Source organism: Rutidosis leptorrhynchoides, chromosome 6 (genome assembly GCF_046630445.1).
Source record: "Rutidosis leptorrhynchoides isolate AG116_Rl617_1_P2 chromosome 6, CSIRO_AGI_Rlap_v1, whole genome shotgun sequence".
Classification (NCBI taxonomy): domain Eukaryota; kingdom Viridiplantae; phylum Streptophyta; class Magnoliopsida; order Asterales; family Asteraceae; genus Rutidosis; species Rutidosis leptorrhynchoides.
Window position 1 is genome coordinate 439,349,131 of NC_092338.1, and position 19,274 is coordinate 439,368,404.

A 19,274-nucleotide genomic window follows, 5' to 3' on the forward strand; every position below is an offset into this window, starting at 1 on the left:
ATTAATATATAGTTTAAATATCGTCGTTTTATATTTTTAAATATTTTTAAAAGATTTATTAGAGTAAATAATATAATTTATTTATTAATAAATAAAATTTTATATTAAATTTATATAATAAAATATACTTATATATATATTAAGTAATAAAATTTATAGAGTTCATTTAATATCATAAAGATGATATGATAGGTATTATTAAAGTAAGTTATTACACGTAGTAAAATATGTTTGTATCACATATTTATTTGATAAAATAATATCTATAATGATAGTAAGTAAAAGTTGTATTATTTTGTAATAATAATTATTATTATAAAAATATCAATATTTATAATTACTAAGATGACATTATGATAAAACGATAATTCTAATTATGATAACTTTAATATTTACGATAATTTTTAATATTATCTTTAAAATAATAATAATAATGATATTTTATAGTAACAATGACATTTCTATTAAAATGATAATTTTTGTTAAAATGATAGTTTTAATACTAACGATACTTTTAATAATAATAGTAATGATAAAAATAATAAGAACGATAATTTTATCTAAATTAATATCTTATAATATTTTAATTTCATCATGATACTCTTACTCATTATTTCCTAATCGTTTCGTTTAATAGCTTTTAATCGTCTTTTATATCGTGTTCATAATAATGATAATAATAGTAATCAAAATATTTAGGTGTTACAATTATTTGTTTTAATTACACTAATATTAATAATGATAGTTACTATAATATTATTAACGATAATACTAATAATTATCTTAATGATAATATAGTAATAATAATAATAATAACAATAACAATAACCATTTTTAAATAATGATATATATATATATATATATATATATATTAATAATGATAATAATAATAATAATACTAATAATAATAATAATAATAATGATAATTGGATAATAATAATAATAATAATACTAATTATAACTTTAACGATAATAACGATAGTAATAAAAAAATAATTTTTAATGATAAATCCCTTTTATTGATAAAGATAATAATAATGATAATAATAAGATAAAACTAGAACGACGATAAAAACGACGATAATAATAATCATTTTTAATAAAAATATCAAAAATTCAATTGATTATAACTTCTAATCCGTTCATCGAAACCATTCGATATCTAAAGAAAAAGTTCTTAATTTTTCGCTAGCTTTCCAAGGACATGCATATCTTATACCTTATCTCAACCGCAAGTGTAACTAATTCAAGATTCAACCTAACCTGTCTAAGGGCAATATCAAAAGTACAAGCATGCATAATCCTAAATACTCGAGCACTAGTCAGGGATACACTATTAGTATGTAAAAGTTAAATTATGAGTACTCACGTATCAATATTGAGATTCAATATTGCAGGAAAGGTACGTAGACGCAACGGAAATGATAAACACTATATTGACCTCACGAGCATACCCATGAACCACACTCAATCACCTCCATAGCTATAACCCATAATTTCCTTAATCATATCCTACTCGAAAAACAATTTCGAAATCACTCGGACAGCACTCCGTCGTAATATTTTATGTATACTAATAATATCTTGAAATAATATGGAGTAAATATATATATGTAAATCGATTGAGAGAGTTTAGAGAAAAATATTTTTAAGTTTCTATGAAATAATGAAACCTATTGAATTCTATTTATAATAGATTTTTGAATTATTAAAGTGAATTATTAAAGTATGAATTATTAAAGTGAATTATTAAAGTATGAATTATTAAAGTGAATTATTAAAGTATGAATTATTAAAGTATGAATTATTAAAGTAAATTATTAAAGTTAAAGTAAAGTAAAAATAAAGTAAAGGTAAAGTTTAAGTATAGTAAAAGTATAAAACTATGTACGTATTATACGCGTATAAATATATATAATATTAATTTAAATTGTTATATATATTTAATAAAATAAAATATAAATATCGTTATCATTATCATACTAGTTAAGTAATGAGTTGTCAAAAGTGGTTCTAGATATTTATAAAAGTTATATACGTTTTAATAATAAAGTTCTTTTTAAACTGAAAACGTTTTTGTACGTTTGAAACTAAATAGATCAATCGAGTCTTTATGAGATTCAATCTTCCACTATCCTTTGTCTAGTTCTCAATGATTGACAATTTGTTCTTATTTATAAATTACTTTACCATTTTTTGAATATTGTTAAAATGGAAAGATTTCTCAAATCAACGTGGGCCTTTCAACAGAGACTTGTAATCATAATTTAATATATCTGATAATTCAATCATTTGATCTTATCTTCTAATTCCATTGATAAACATTTTGAAACAGATACAATCATATAAAGTATTTAATCTAATATTTTGCTTACGTTTCAAGTTATAATATATATATACACATATACATATATAATCATATTCGTTTAATGGTTCGTGAATCGTTAGAACTTGGTCGAGGTTGAATGAATGTATGAACATAGTTTAAAATTCTTGAACTTTAACTTAACAAATATTGCTTATTGTGTCGGAAACATATAAAGATTAAAGTTTAAATTTGGTTGGAAATTTCCGGGTTGTCACAGTACCTACCCGTTAAAGAAATTTCATCCCGAAATTTAAGTGGAAAGGTCGTGAATGATAATAAGTATGTTTTCATGATACATACGGGCTGAAAATTAGAGTTTTATCATCAGCGAATAATTTGGATAAACAATCCATTTATATGAAGAGTACGAATGAAGCTAACATAGAAGAGTGAAATGAGTAAGTGTAGATTCATCTTATCATTTGACGTAGATATGATTGATTCCCAAATTTCAAGGGATTTGAAGAAAATCTTCTTAATAAGATTTGACACTCCGGTAATCAAGGGAATTAGGATCCGCTTTAAATGCGATCGTCCATTTTAATTATTCTGTCGGAGATTTTCTTATAAATTCACCTCCTTCGTTTCCTTACAACTCACACCTTCTGTTGATGCATTTTATGCAAGTCCCTAGACATCTACCCACGTCCATTGCAGGTACAATAGTTTACAGGCCACCATGATTGCTCATTATTATCCTATCCGTGTTTGTATGTGGTTACAGGAACTGCAGGAACAAGATTTAGATGTTTGACTATGTTAGACTTAGTCAGACGTACGAGTGAAGCCTCACTAGTACGGCTGACAGGCTCATACGCATGGTTGATGCTGAGCTAAGTCACAATTACAACCTAATGAGAAGACACGAGTGAGTGATCACCCGTACGGCTGATGAAGCCAACTCGTACATGTGATGAATGAATCGTATGGGTGAGTCAACAGCAGGGGTATATAAAGTCTTATGTTCTTCATTTTAGGTTAAGCCTCTCATTTGTTACACACATTCAGATCTAGTGAGCTTCTCCGATTCTCTCTCAGTCCAAATCACCCAGGTGGTGAATAATAGCTCTAGGTGTTGATCTAATCACACTTGATTTAGTTGTGGTTTGACTAAATTAATCAAAAAAAAAACTTAACCTATTCACTAGAGGGTTTGATTCACTTATTCTGCCATTGTGTGAGTTAAATCTGTTGATTTCTAAGTTCCTAGTCATGTTTCATCACCTTCTATTCTTTCCCCCTCAACTCATATTTTAAAGTATTCATCAATATGCTCCATCCAGCTCTGATTCTCGATATACTTCTAACTTTCATATCGGTCATTCTTCTTTTTCATCTACCGCCGGAAGAATCTATTTACTTCTACTATACTCTTGGGTTTATAGTGTTTCTAGTTCTCCCGTGTCTTTATATTGCTATATGCATCGATATATGGTTTATAATTTCTGGTTTGTCGTTGGGCTTTATATGTTCCCTTATATTTCAAAGTCTCTGCTTCTGTCTTCTATAATCATTATCATTCACAGTTAATGCTCTCTTTTATTTGCTGCAATTTATACCCCAATTTCTATTTCGGAGTTTTGTCCTTTCGTTTCTTCTTCTTGCGATTAAGCACCGCTTGTAATGGTCCAGAATTCACAGATATGAATTTCGGAATGAACATTGTTAATGTTCTAGGAAGGAAATTGTGATGGCACGATCTTGACTTGTCAAATTACTAGAATACCTTGGAAAAGGCCGAATCATCAAGAAATATTTTCTTGATATTTTAGAGGTTAAATAGAATACAAGAGTCGTATAACATGGCACATGATGATGTTATGATCTGTGAATCATCACGTTCCATTTAGAAACTCAGCATGACTTACTGTAATATAATCACATTGATCAAGTGTCATTATATTATACTAATTCATGCTTCAGTTCTCAACACTACTTCAAAATATTCCTATTTTAAACTTGAATCTTTCAGAATTTAGAAACTAAAATAGTTTCTTTTATGATGTAATACAGATAGCGCGAAGAGGTAAATGATTTCAAATAAGAAAAATTAAGAAAATATCTTCAGAAATATGGAGGATATTTATAATGAAAGATATGATGATATTTTAGAATTTCTAATATCAGAGGATGATGAAGAATATTGTCCGCAGGGGTTTAGAGTCAGGAGCAAGGTATTCATTAATGACTTCAGCAGGTACTGAATCATTTGGATCCTTTGAAGTCGGGTTCAGTCTTTGTAATTTGTCCACAGCCTCCTTCCTACTTTGCTCAATCCGTTTTCCAGTTCCAAAACTTCTCTTTTTCTGCGCTTTGCCAGCACACTTCATCATTATCATCCAGCTTTTACCATTTAAAGTCGTTTATAGTTTTTGCTGCTTCATCAGCATTTTTTCCATTTTCGGAGAACCAATTCGTAGTTCGGAGTGTTTTTCAGAAACTTCACATTCAAATTAAGTCCAGAAGATAGACGTTATATATACACATATAACTGTTGGCGTAGACATGCTGCAAGATTTCAAAATACTGATTGCTAATTCCCAATGATTCGTATGACAATTCTCATTACAAGATGCGAATGAGTAAATGATGGGGTTTCAATGAATAATTATGATGACTTTTTGGAGAGGCTAAAGTCAAAGGGTAATGAAGTTGTTGGTACATCTACTAATAATATGGTGGAATGTAAAAGGTTCCCTGGTAACGATGGTGTATATCTCAAGGTTATAATAAGGTTAGTCTGACTGAAAAGTCGAAGTTGACTTGCTGGAGCTGTGACAAAACTGGCTACTTTGAATAGGAGTCGCAAAGTTATTTTTGCTAATAAATGCCAAAGAATCTGACGCGGATACGTTGTTTAAACTTTTACTTTGGTTTCAAGAGTTTTTCGATTACATAACTGTGGGTAACATGTGGTTGGATCATCATCTCGATTGCTCATCATTCGAAGTGTCTTCAGAAATTTTCGAAGGGTTTGAACACAGATTGTAATCGTTAATATACATTTGATGTTCTAACACAGTTTTGAAGTCAAAATATATATCTTGTGAAAGATGTAAGGATCTAAGAGTGATGATTTTGGTCATATCTCAAGTTAAATTTTGAGATTTCAAAATCAGAATATGTAATTAAATTTTGAATGAGTATGGTTGTTTTGATTTCTATAAAAGAATGTATATTGTTGTGAAAGTGGGGAGTATAATGGATGATTTGCTGAATCAGATTCGAAGAATGTAACATATTAATTGTGAATTTATATATCTCTCGGGTATTACCTACCCGTTAAAAAAAAATTCACAATTAATATTTTGTACAAAAGAATTTTATTACAGTCTTTATGAAAATATATATATGTATATTTTCTTCAGATGTAACATAGATTTAATGAGTTAATGTTAAATTAAACTCATTTGATTTACGGTTGAAACTAGAATTGAATAATCCCTAAAGGCTTTAAAAAGTACATAACTTTTACGCAGTATTTCTTTAATGACATTGAAATTATGAATCAATACTTCGTTATTTGTTGATGTATGGTGTTCGGTTCATGGAATTCTTGTGAATTTCGCAAAGTACGAATGATGTTATCTGAAAAGTTTCGGGTACATTGATGATGAAAGTGTAAAATCAAATATATACTTGATTTATTATGAATTGGAATTTGTTGAATTGCGACAGAGATTGTAGTTAACGCTGGTTAAGTTGCGGCCGAAGGACGTACATTATTGCATATTTGTAATATGAATTAACCGAGTAGTTAAGATTCACACACAATAGCTTAGCACTGAAAGATTTATTTCAATATATATATATATATATATATATATATATATATATATATATATATATATATATATATATAATATACATATAATTTCTTCAGAGGAAATGAGTTAATTCTTCATAACTCGTTGATACAATATAAATGTTATTGATTCGTAATGATGTCCACAGTGATTCTTGAACTGGTGGAGTTTGTGATGTTATCGGTGTTGTTGATTCAGATGTTGACTGTACTGACGATGCTGGTAACGCTGACGGTACTATTGATGTTGTTGGTAAAGCAAGTTTAGCTTGTTAATCACACACCATTTTTGTCAGGGTTTCTACTCTTCCTTCCATCATTTTGGTTCGCTTAACTGATTTATGGTTAGGGCTAGATTAGATAATTTCTAAGACTTTAGAGATTACATAATCGCCGCAGAATGTTTCTCCAATGAAGTTATGAATTAATACTTCGTCAGTTATTGTTGTTGGTACTCCTTGGTATCTATGGTGCGTATGACGTTGATGCTCGTGGGACAGATTGTGAAGTTGAGGTTTACGACGCGGTTGTGGTTGGAGGTGGTAATGGTACTGTTGGCGTTGATGATGGTGGTACTGGTTATGCTGCTGCTGCTGCTGGTGTTTGTAATCTCTGCACCATATTCTCCAAAGCCACTACCCGAGCGCGAAGCTCGTTGACTTCTTCTATTACACCGGGGTGATTGTCGGTTCGGACGAGCGGATAAATAAAATCTAAAATTTGATGTAATATATAATCGTGATGAGATACTCTGGAAATGAGCGAGAAAATGGTGTTTCGGACAGGTTCGCCGGTAAGTGCTTCAGGTTCTTCATCAAGAGGGCAATGTGGTGGATGGAAGGGATCACCTTCTTCTTGTCTCCAATGATTGAGGAGGCTACGAACCCATCCCCAATTCATCCAGAATAGGTGATGACTGATTGGTTGATCTATTCCGGTCACACTGCTTTCGGAGCTTGAATGGGATTCCATTTCGGAATCTGAGTGACTTGAACTGATGACGAATTCCATTTCGTACGATTGGATAAAGGATTTTTTTTTCCGATATGAAATGATTTTGGCTAACGGATGGTATTCTAATTATTTATATATATATATATATATATATATATATATATATATATATATATATATATATATATATATATATATATATATATATATATATATATATATATCAAAAGATTTCGTAGATTACGGAGGACTTTGCGGGATATGTCAGGCAAAGTTTAAAGTAACAGATACGATAAGATATGATTTAGCAAATATGCTAAGATATGAATTTTTGTCTATACACTATTCATGCAATCAATGCAGCAAGACGTGTCTTAGACTAAAAATGATAAGCAGGTAATTTCCTGAGGATGATAAGTAGTTAATTTTCGACACAAAATGATAAGCAAAACTTTTGACATGCAGACACGGTCGAAGTCCAGACTCACTAATGCATCCTATCGACTTATCAGTTAGACACACTAATGCAGACTTGGTTCGCCAAGACCACCGCTCTGATACCAACTAAAAGGACCCGTTCATATACATTATAAACGATTCACAATAGTTGATTACATTGCGAGGTATTTGACCTCTATATGATACATTTTACAAACATTGCATTCGTTTTTAAAAGACAAACTTTCTTTACATCGAAAATTGACAGGCAGGCATACCATTTCATAATATCCACTATCCAACTATAAATTGATTTAATAATAATCTTTGAAGAACTCAATGACTCGAATGCAACGTTCTTCAAAATATGCTATGAAAGACTCCAAGTAATATCTTTAAAATGAGCAAATGCACAGTGAAAGATTTCTTTAACACCTGAGAATAAACATGCTTTAAAGTGTCAATCAAAAGGTTGGTGAGTTCATTAGTTTATCATAATCATTTATTTCCATCATTTTAATAGACCACAAGAATTTCATTTTCAGTTCTCATAAATATACGTCCCATGCATAGAGACAAAAATAATCATTCATATGGTGAACACCTGGTAACCGACATTAACTAGATACATATAAGAATATCCCCTATCATTCCGGGATCCTCCTTCGGACATGATATAAATTTCGAAGTACTAAAGCATCCGGTACTTTGTATGGGGTTTGTTAGGCCCAATAGATCTATCTTTAGGATTCGCGTCAATTAGGGTGTCTGTTTCCTAATTCTTAGATTACCAGACTTAATAAAAAGGGGCATATTCGATTTCGATAATTCAACCATAGAATGTAGTTTCACGTACTTGTGTCTATTTCGTAAAACATTTATAAAAGTTGCGCATGTATTCTCAGCCCAAAAATATAAAGGGTAAAAAGGCAAATGAAACTCACCATACTGTATTTCGTAGTAAAAATACATATAACGTCATTGAACAAGTGCAAGGTTGGCCTCGGATTCACGAACCTAAATTAATTATATATATTTATATGTTGGTCAATATTTGTCTAACAAATTAGGTCAAGTCATAGTGTACCACAATCCTAATGCTCGAGACTAATATGCAAAAGTCAACAAAAGTAAATTTGACTAAAAATAATTTCCAAAAATCTATACATGATTAATATATAGTTTAAATATCGTCGTTTTATATTTTTAAATATTTTTAAAAGATTTATTAGAGTAAATAATATAATTTATTTATTAATAAATAAAATTTTATATTAAATTTATATAATAAAATATACTTATATATATATATTAAGTAATAAAATTTATAGGGTTCATTTAATATCATAAAGATAATATGATAGGTATTATTAAAGTAAGTTATTACACGTAGTAAAATATGTTTGTATCACATATTTATTTGATAAAATAATATCTATAATGATAGTAAGTAAAAGTTGTATTATTTTGTAATAATAATTATTATTATAAAAATATCAATATTTATAATTACTAAGATGACATTATGATAAAACGATAATTCTAATTATGATAACTTTAATATTTACGATAATTTTTAATATTATCTTTAAAATAATAATTCTATTTAAAATAATAATAATAATAATGATATTTTATAGTAACAATGACATTTCTATTAAAATGTTAATTTTTGTTAAAATGATAGTTTTAATACTAACGATACTTTTAATAATAATAGTAATGATAAAAATAATAAGAACGATAATTTTATCTAAATTAATATCTTATAATATCTTAATTTCATCATGATACTCTTACTCATTATTTCCTAATCGTTTCGTTTAATAGTTTTTAATCGTCTTTTATATCGTGTTCATAATAATGATAATAATAGTAATCAAAATATTTAGGTGTTACAATTATTTGTTTTAATTACACTAATATTAATAATGATAGTTACTATAATATTATTAACGATAATACTAATAATTATCTTAATGATAATATAGTAATAATAATAATAACAATAACAATAACCATTTTTAAATAATGATATATATATATATATATATATATATATATATATATATATATATATATATATTAATAATGATAATAATAATAATACTAATAATAATAATAATAATAATGATAATTGGATACTAATAATAATAATACTAATTATAACTTTAACGATAATAACGATAGTAATAAAAAAAACAATTTTTAATGATAAATCCCTTTTATTGATAAAGATAATAATAATGATAATAATAAGATAAAACTAGAACGACGATAAAAACGACGATAATAATAATCATTTTTAATAAAAATATCGAAAATTCAATTGATTATAACTTCTAATCCGTTCATCGAAACCATTCGATATCTAAAGGAAAAGTTCTTAATTTTTCGCTAGCTTTCCAAGGACATGCATATCTTATACCTTATCTCAACCGCAATTGTAACTAATTCAAGATTCAACCTAACATGTCTAAGGGCAATATCAAAAGTACAAGCATGCATAATCCTAAATACTCGAGCACTAGTCAGGGATACACTATTAGTATGTAAAAGTTAAATTATGAGTACTCACGTATCAATATTGAGATTCAATATTGCAGGAAAGGTACGTAGACGCAATGGAAATGATAAACACTATATTGACCTCACGAGCATACCCATGAACCACACTCAATCACCTCCATAGCTATAACCCATAATTTCCTTAATCCTATCCTACTCGAAAAAAAATTTCGAAATCACTCGGACAGCACTCCGTCGTAATATTTAATGTATACTAATAATATCTTGAAATAATACGGAGTAAATATATATATGTAAATCGATTGAGAGAGTTTAGAGAAAAATATTTTCAAGTTTCTATAAAATAATGAAACCTATTGAATTCTATTTATAATAGATTTTTGAATTATTAAAGTGAATTATTAAAGTATGAATTATTAAAGTGAATTATTAAAGTATGAATTATTAAAGTGAATTATTAAAGTATGAATTATTAAAGTGAATTATTAAAGTATGAATTATTAAAGTATGAATTATTAAAGTAAGAATTATTAAAGTTAAAGTAAAGTAAAAATAAAGTAAAGGTAAAGTTTAAGTATAGTAAAAGTATAAAACTATATACGTATTATACGCGTATAAATATATATAATATTAATTTAAATCGTTATATATATTTAATAAAATAAAATATAAATATCGTTATCTTTATCATACTAGTTAAGTAATGAGTTATCAAAAGTGGTTCTAGATATTTATAAAAGTTATATACGTTTTAATAATAAAGTTCTTTTTAAACTGAAAACGTTTTTGTACGTTTGAAACTAAATAGATCAATCGAGTCTTTATGAGATTCAATCTTCCACTATCCTTTGTCTAGTTCTCAATGATTGACAATTTGTTCTTATTTATAAATTATTTTACCATTTTCCGAATATTGTTAAAATGGAAAGATTTCTCAAATCAACGTGGGCCTTTCAACAGAGACTTGTAATCATAATTTAATATATCTGATAATTCAATCATTTGATCTTATCTTCTAATTCCATTGATAAACATTTTGAAACAGATACAATCATATAAAGTATTTAATCTAATATTTTGTTTACGTTTCAAGTTATAATATATATACACATATACGTATATAATCATATTCGTTTAATGGTTCGTGAATCGTTGAAACTTGGTCGAGGTTGAATAAATGTATGAACATAGTTTAAAATTCTTGAAATTTAACTTAACAAATATTGCTTATTGTGTCGGAAACATATAAAGATTAAAGTTTAAATTTGGTTGGAAATTTCCGGGTTGTCACAGTTTCTATAACCAAGAATCTCTCATGATATATATATTAATGTGTATCTCACATGCCAACAAAATGACTACGATCCTTTTATTTAAATAAATCTACTTTTAAGATTTCCAAAATCAATCCAAGATCCTTTTATTTAAACAAATCTACTTTTAAGATTTCCAAAATCAATCCAAATCTCCTTTTCATATTCATGAATATGATTTATTACATTAATTAATCATTAATTAATTAATTACTTTTATTTAATTACTAGAATAATATATATCAAATATATATTATTAATTGACGTCTAGGTGTATATGTGTGTGACCCCGAAGGCTCAAATGAATTTAGCCATATAGTTATATGTTGTACCTTGCACATTAATCCTTCATACTCCCACTTGTGCATGGCACAACACCAAGTAACTATACAAACAATGGAAAGCGTCTAGCAACACGTCATTGTCCCCAAATTCACGTGAGGGTAGTTTCTCGAAACTGTTTATGGCAAGTTTTAAATATCATTCGTCCTTTTGTTTCAGATATTTTAGTTAAACTTGAGATATGGATCATCGGTCATTCTTATTTGTTTAACAATTTTATTTCTTGATCTTAGAACTGAATTAGATCACCAAATTAATTAAGTATCATCTTAATTACATCTGGGTGCGGCCACACAAATATCTTATTCATTCATCGAGGAGCTCAAAAGTATCTAACTCCAAACATTTCGGAGGAACAAATCCTATATTGCATACACGTGTCTATCATGAGCTTTACATTATACCCAATAATGGCCTTTATAACAGCCTTATTCAGGACAGCTTTTAACCATATCAAAGTACAATGCTACACTCATCAAGACGGGCGTGCATCTCAAGTCTAAGGACACAAAGACATAATTACTAAAAGATTCACTACTGACTACGATCCATGTAGTGACATCTCATGGTTGGGTCATTCCAATATTCATCATCAATGAATACATATGAAATTTGGTCTCAACAAGTTAACTATTTATCATCAATAAATATAACCAAAACTTCATATTAATCTTAATTCATGTTATTCCCATAACATGATTGATTATGGAGATTTTGAATAATCAACAATTACTCATGGATTAAACATGCTAATATAGAACACAGTGATATATATATATATGAAAATGATCATACCATCAATATATCAATTCATTATGATAAAACTGTTTAATGTTTCAAAAATATCCAAATACTAAATTACAAATTAAAAATATCAGCAGCATAACGAAGTCCAATACTACTAGCATGATCATCATGCTTGTTGTGTGTCATGGGCTTCGTGAATGGGTCAGCCACATTATCATCTGTATGAACCTTAAGAATACTAATATCATTCCACTCAACGACTTCTTGAATGTAGTCAAACTTTCGAAGAATGTGTCTGCTACCTTTACGTACACGTGATTCTTTCGCAAGTATAATAGCACTTGAATTATCACAGTACATTTCCATAGGGGATTCAATGCTGGAAACTACTCCGAGTTCAGTAATAAACTTCCTTATCTAGACAGCTTCTTGAGCAGCTTCTGAGGCAGCAATGTATTCTGCTTCCGTTGTAGACTGTGCAACTGTGCTCTGCTTTGAGCTTCTCCAATCAACTGCCCCGCCATTCTTGACAAAGACATACCCTGACTGGGATCGAGAATCATCTCGATCAGTTTGGAAACTAGCATCTGTATAACATCTAATACTCAACTCTTCTTCCAAACCACCGTAAACCAAGAACATATCTTTAGTTCTCCACAAATATTTAAGAATGTTCTTAACAGCAATCCAATGTTCTTCACCTGAATTCTGTTGATAACGACTCGTCAAACTCAAAGCTAACGAGACATCAGGTCTAGTACATAACATGACATGCATAATGGATCCTATAGCCGAAGCATACGGAACACATTTCATTCGTCTTATCTCATCAGGTGTGATAGGACTTTGAGACTTGCTCAAGGTTATGCCCTTTTGCATGGGCAATGCTCCGCGCTTGGAGTTTTGCATGTTAAATCTTCGCAAGATTTTATCAATGTATGTACTTTGGCTCAAACCAATAAGCCTTTTGGATCTATTTCTATAGATCCTGATTCCAAGAATATACTTAGCTTCTCCAAGATCTTTCATGGCAAAACATTTTCCAAGCCAAAATTTGACATCTTGCAAAGTTGGAATGTCATTTCCAATAAGTAGTATGTCATCAACATACAAGATCAAGAAGACAACTTTGCTCCCACTAGCTCTAATGTAAACACAGGGCTCATCTTGGTTTTGAGAAAAACCAAACACTTTGATTTTCTGATCAAACTTAAGATTCCAGCTCCTGGATGCTTGCTTTAATCCATAAATAGATTTTAGAAGCTTGCATACTTTAGTAGGATGCTTAGGATTCACAAACCCTTCCAGCTGAACCATATATACGTCCTCGCTTAGGTCGCCATTTAGGAAAGCGGTTTTGACATCCATTTGTCATATTTCATAATCATGAAAAGCAGCTATGGCAATAAGTATCCTAATTGATTTAATGCTCGCGACTGGTGAAAAAGTTTCCTCATAATCAATTTCTTGAGTTTGAGTATAACCTTTTGCCACCAATCGAGCCTTAAAAGTTTTTACATTACCATCCATGTCAGCCTTCTTCTTGAAGACCCATTTACTGCCCACTGTCTTGCAATTGGGTGGAAGATCTATCAAGTCCCATACTTGATTATCTTTCATGGACTGCATCTCTTCCATAATAGCATCTCCCCATTTGTCAGTTTATAGATCTGACATGGCTTCACCATAGCTAGAAGGTTCATCATAATCCCTTAGATGAGGTTCATCTGAATTAATCAGAAGATTTAACCTCTCGGGTTGATGAAGAGTTCTACTAGATCTACGAAGTATAGGTGCAACATGTTCTGACTCACCAACAGTGTGTCCAGCTTCAACGTGCGGTTGGCTAGTGCCTTCAGAAGGTGTGTCACTTTGTGATTCTTGAATTTCCTCAAGATATACTTTACTCCCATTGACTTCTTGCAAGAGAAGATCTCTTTCAAAGAATTTAGCAAACCGAGCAGTAAACACTTTGTTTTCAGCTTGGTAGTAAAAATAGTAACTCATTGTTTCATTTGGGTATCCCACAAAGTGACATTTGATACCTCTGGGTTCTAACTTGTTTGAAGTGTCACGTTTCACATACGCTTCACAACCCCAAAATTTCAAATAAGACAACTTAGGACTCTTTCCATACCATAATTCATATGGTGTCTTTTCTACCTTCTTGGTTGGAACCATATTGAGTATGCGTGCAGCAGACTCTAATGCATAACCCCAAAAAAGACATCGGCAAAGTAGTTAGACTCATCATAGATCGAACCATATCAAGTAAAGTTCGATTCCTCCATTCCGATACACCATTGTGCTGTGGTGTATAAGGTGGAGTGAACTGTGAGACAATCCCACAATTCTTCAGGTGGTCCAAAAACTCTTGACTCATATATTCCCCTCCCCGATCAGAGCGAAGGGCTTTAATGGTCTTTCCAAGTTGATTCTCTACTTCATTTTGGAAGATTTTGAATGTTTCAAAAACTTCATGTTTATGTTTCAGCAAGTAAACATAACCATATCTACTATAATCATCAGTAAATGTAATGAAGTATGATTCACCATTTCTAGACATAGTTCTAAAAGGGCCACATACATCAGTATGTATTAGTCCTAAAAGATCTTTAGCTCTTTCACTTAAACCGGAGAAAGGAGCCTTTGTCATCTTTCCACATAAACATGACTGGCATACATCAAATGACTCAGAGCCAGTTGATTCCAAAAGCCCATCATATTGGAGTTTTGAAATGTGTTGTTTGTTTATATGACCAAGATGACAATGCCATAGATAGGTATTATTCAAGTCTTTCTTGACTCGTTTGGCAGTACATGTATATGCAGAATTATTATTTGAAATTACACCATGCATATCAATTTCAAAAATACCATCACGTGGAATAGCATTAAAATAAAATACATTATTCTTAGAAACTGAAATACCGAAGTGCGTAAATGTAAGTTCAAAACCAACATTTTTCAAAAGAGAAACTGAAATTACATTGCTCGTAATACTAGGAGCATAATGATATTGTTCCAAGAAAACAATAAGACCACTAGGTAGAGTAAGCTCATAAGTGCCAATAGTTTCGACAGCAGCTTGAGGCCCATTCCCCACTCTTAAGTCTAGTGTGTTGCTCTTCAGTCTCTTACTTCTTATCATTCCCTGCATATTGTTACAGATGTGAGTACCACAACCAGTATCAAAAATCCAGGAATTACTAGAAAAAGTATATAACTGTTTATGAAATATACCTGATTTACTGGTCTGGCCAGCTTTGCCTTTTCTCAACTCAGATAGGTAGGAAGGACAGTTCCTCCTCCAGTGGCCAACTTTTCCACAGTGGAAACATTCTTCGTCTTTCGCTGGGTTTTCTTTCTTGGGAGGTGGTGGAATCTTTTTCTTAGCAATTGACTTGCATTTTCCTTTTCCCCAAGTTTTCGGCTTATTCTTTCTCACCTTACCATCCCTAATCATCAGGACACCTGGATTGAAAACCTTATATGGAATATCCTGTTCAGCAGTTTTGAGCATCGAGTGCACCTCTGCCAGAGATTTCTCCCAACCTTGCATATTGTAATTCATTACAAATTGGTGATACGATTTTGGTAGTGAAACCAAAACCGTGTTCACAGCCAAGTTAGGTGGCAAGGCAGTTTCAAGTTTTTCCAATCGGTCAATGTAGCTTTTCATTTTCAAGACATGAGAGCTCACTGATTGACCCTCCTCCATTTTACATGTTTGAAGAAGCTTATAAGTTTCATATAACTCTTGACTAGCCTGTTTCTGAAACATATTTTTTAGCTCAGTCATCATATCATATGTTGTACGATCTTCCATTTCCTTTTGGAGGTCAGAAGTCATACTAGTAAGCATGATTAAAGCTATCTTCTCTTGCTCATCAAACAACTTCTGATAAGCATTCTTTTGAGCAGCAGTAGCTGTCTCAGGAGGAGCTTCGGGTAAGGGTTCTTCAATTTTGTTCAACTTCCCTTCATATTTGAGAACAATTCTCAGGTTGCGGTACCAGTCGAGGAAGTTTGAACCATTGAGTTTCTCCTTCTCCAACAAAGAACAGAGGGTGTTTTGGTTTACGTTTTGATTGTTTGACATCTACAAAAGAACAAGGTTCAATTTTAGTATTTTCGATATAATACTTTAATAAATTAATTACCCAAGTTTTAATATATTTAAAAACAATTAATTTACGAAAGCCTAAGATCCACATAGAGGTTCCATAACTACATCTGTTGATCAGCTAGCAGTTATAGAGTCTACTGGTAGGTAGCGAGTACCATTTGCATCACAGGTGCAACTCTTAAATCTTTATGGGACCTTGAGATATGTGTAGCCTAACAAACCACTATTATCTATTGGAATGTTTGTCCCATCCTTGCCTCAAACTCAGATCTTATCGTGAATACGATTAAGCCGTCCAATTTGGAAACAGTGGAAATTCGGCCTAGTCTCACTCGTAACTGAAAATCCACCTCGTGGCTATAATTCGATTAGGTCTCACCGTAATAAAAAATAACGAGGAGTGTTTGCAAGCTCATTGGATGGCATGACTTAAATTTGACGGGTATTTTGAAAATGTTTGTGTAACGAATAATGCATGCACACAAGATTCGATACACTTTTTGTTAAAAATCATTCTAACCAATTTTATATATGTCGATCGTGTTTATGCGTCTAGTTTGTTATTTTATTTTATATGAAAAATAACAAATACACATTGTGTATCATTTTAAAACATTTTTAAAAGATTTCGCTCATATATATTATTTGAGTTTCAAAAAAAAATATTTAACTTTAAACTCGTTAGAGTTTAACTTTTTTTTTTATTTTTAAAATCATCAATTTTAACCTTTGAAACTCGTTACTAGTTTTATTTGATGTTTTCATAAAAAACATTTAGCATATATTATAATCAACAATTAAATATAAATGCAGAAAAATAAAACACAACCATACCATGCATCACACACACATAGCCTAGCCCAAAAATCCTATGCTTGATCTCATGAGCCGACATGGGATCAAGAGGTCAAACTAAGGGTAATATCGTAGCTCCCACTTGATTCAAGAATCAAGTGAAAACTTGACAAACGTCATTGTTGTCAACTTGACCTGTTCGCCATCTTCTAAGCCAAAAGCATGTTGTATTTTATCTTCAATCTTCATCTTGTTACATTTATTTAAATTTGAAAATACAACTAAACTAGTACTTTTACAAATTGAAATAAACTTAAATACAATACTATGAAAATGAAAAATAAATATAATACAACTTTTGCTTCAAAATGGCCTTTCTAATAATACAAATAATCAACATGACATAATATTGCCGTAATCAACAATCACAACAATCATACATAGGTCGGGGCATTATGGGCTATGTGTGCAATCACAATTTTAATAACTACATTATTAAAACTTAAATATGGCTTGTCCATGGTTACAATGCATATGTATAACCATGGAATAAAACAATCAACAATTATAATAAATATTCAGGCCATAACAAATAAATTCAAAATTTATAACAGTGAATTTTTTTTTTCCAGATCTTATTCGTGCGTCATGAGGTAATCAACAAAGTTGACTTTCAAAACCATAAAAGTTTTGACTGTTACCAATTCACCACAAAGCTAAATCTAAAAAAAAATCACGCGACAATTAAGATGGTGTAAAAGCGGCTCGGATACCACTGATGGAAAATCGTGTGTACTTTTAACAAATCAGATTAACGCAGCAGATAGTTAAAATAATAATCTTTGATTATTTCATAAAACTTTTACAAGATTAAATAATCACTTATTTAATGAAACATGCACACGATTAATTTATCCCAATTAGATCCAGTTACACCATAATAATTGTCATGAATATAAAACAAAAGGGAGTTAACGATATATCTTTCTTGAAGAAACTGATGAACGGAGAGAAACTACGATCAAAAGTATGACCGTCTCTTTGGATAGTCCACACTACACTTCAAACAACGTCAATGGATGCTAGTCCAAACCCAAGTAATAATTAATCAACCTTTGATTAATATTATGAACCAAAATATGTAATATGTGTTTTTGTTCAGTTCACCGAAAGAATGAGAGATGAATTGTATTGATATTGATTGATATAAATCCTTGTGTGTTTCTATAACCAAGAATCTCTCATGATATATATATATTAATGTGTATCTCACATGTCAACAAAATGACTACGATCCTTTTATTTAAACAAATCTACTTTTAAGATTTCCAAAATCAATCCAAGATCCTTTTATTTAAACAAATCTACTTTTAAGATTTTCAAAATCAATCCAAATCTCCTTTTCATATTCATGAATATGATTTATTACATTAATTAATCATTAATTAATTAATTACTTTTATTTAATTACTAGAATAATATATATCAAATATATATTATTAATTGACGTCTAGGTGTATATGTGTGTGACCCCGAAGGCTCAAATGAATTTAACCATATAGTTATATATTGTACCTTGCACATTAATCCTTCAAAAATCATGGCACATAAATCAATTAGACGTTAAAAATGCTTTTTTACATGGATCTCTCAACGAAACTGTCTACATGTATCAACCATATGGATTTAGAGATCGTACCAAACCGGACCACGTGTGTTTGTTGAAACGATCATTATATGGGTTAAAGCAAGCCCCGCGTGCTTGGTACCAACGATTTGCCATTTTCGCCTACTCAATTGGTTTTGTTAACAGCCGATCCGATAATTCTCTTTTCGTTTACACAAGTGGATCCG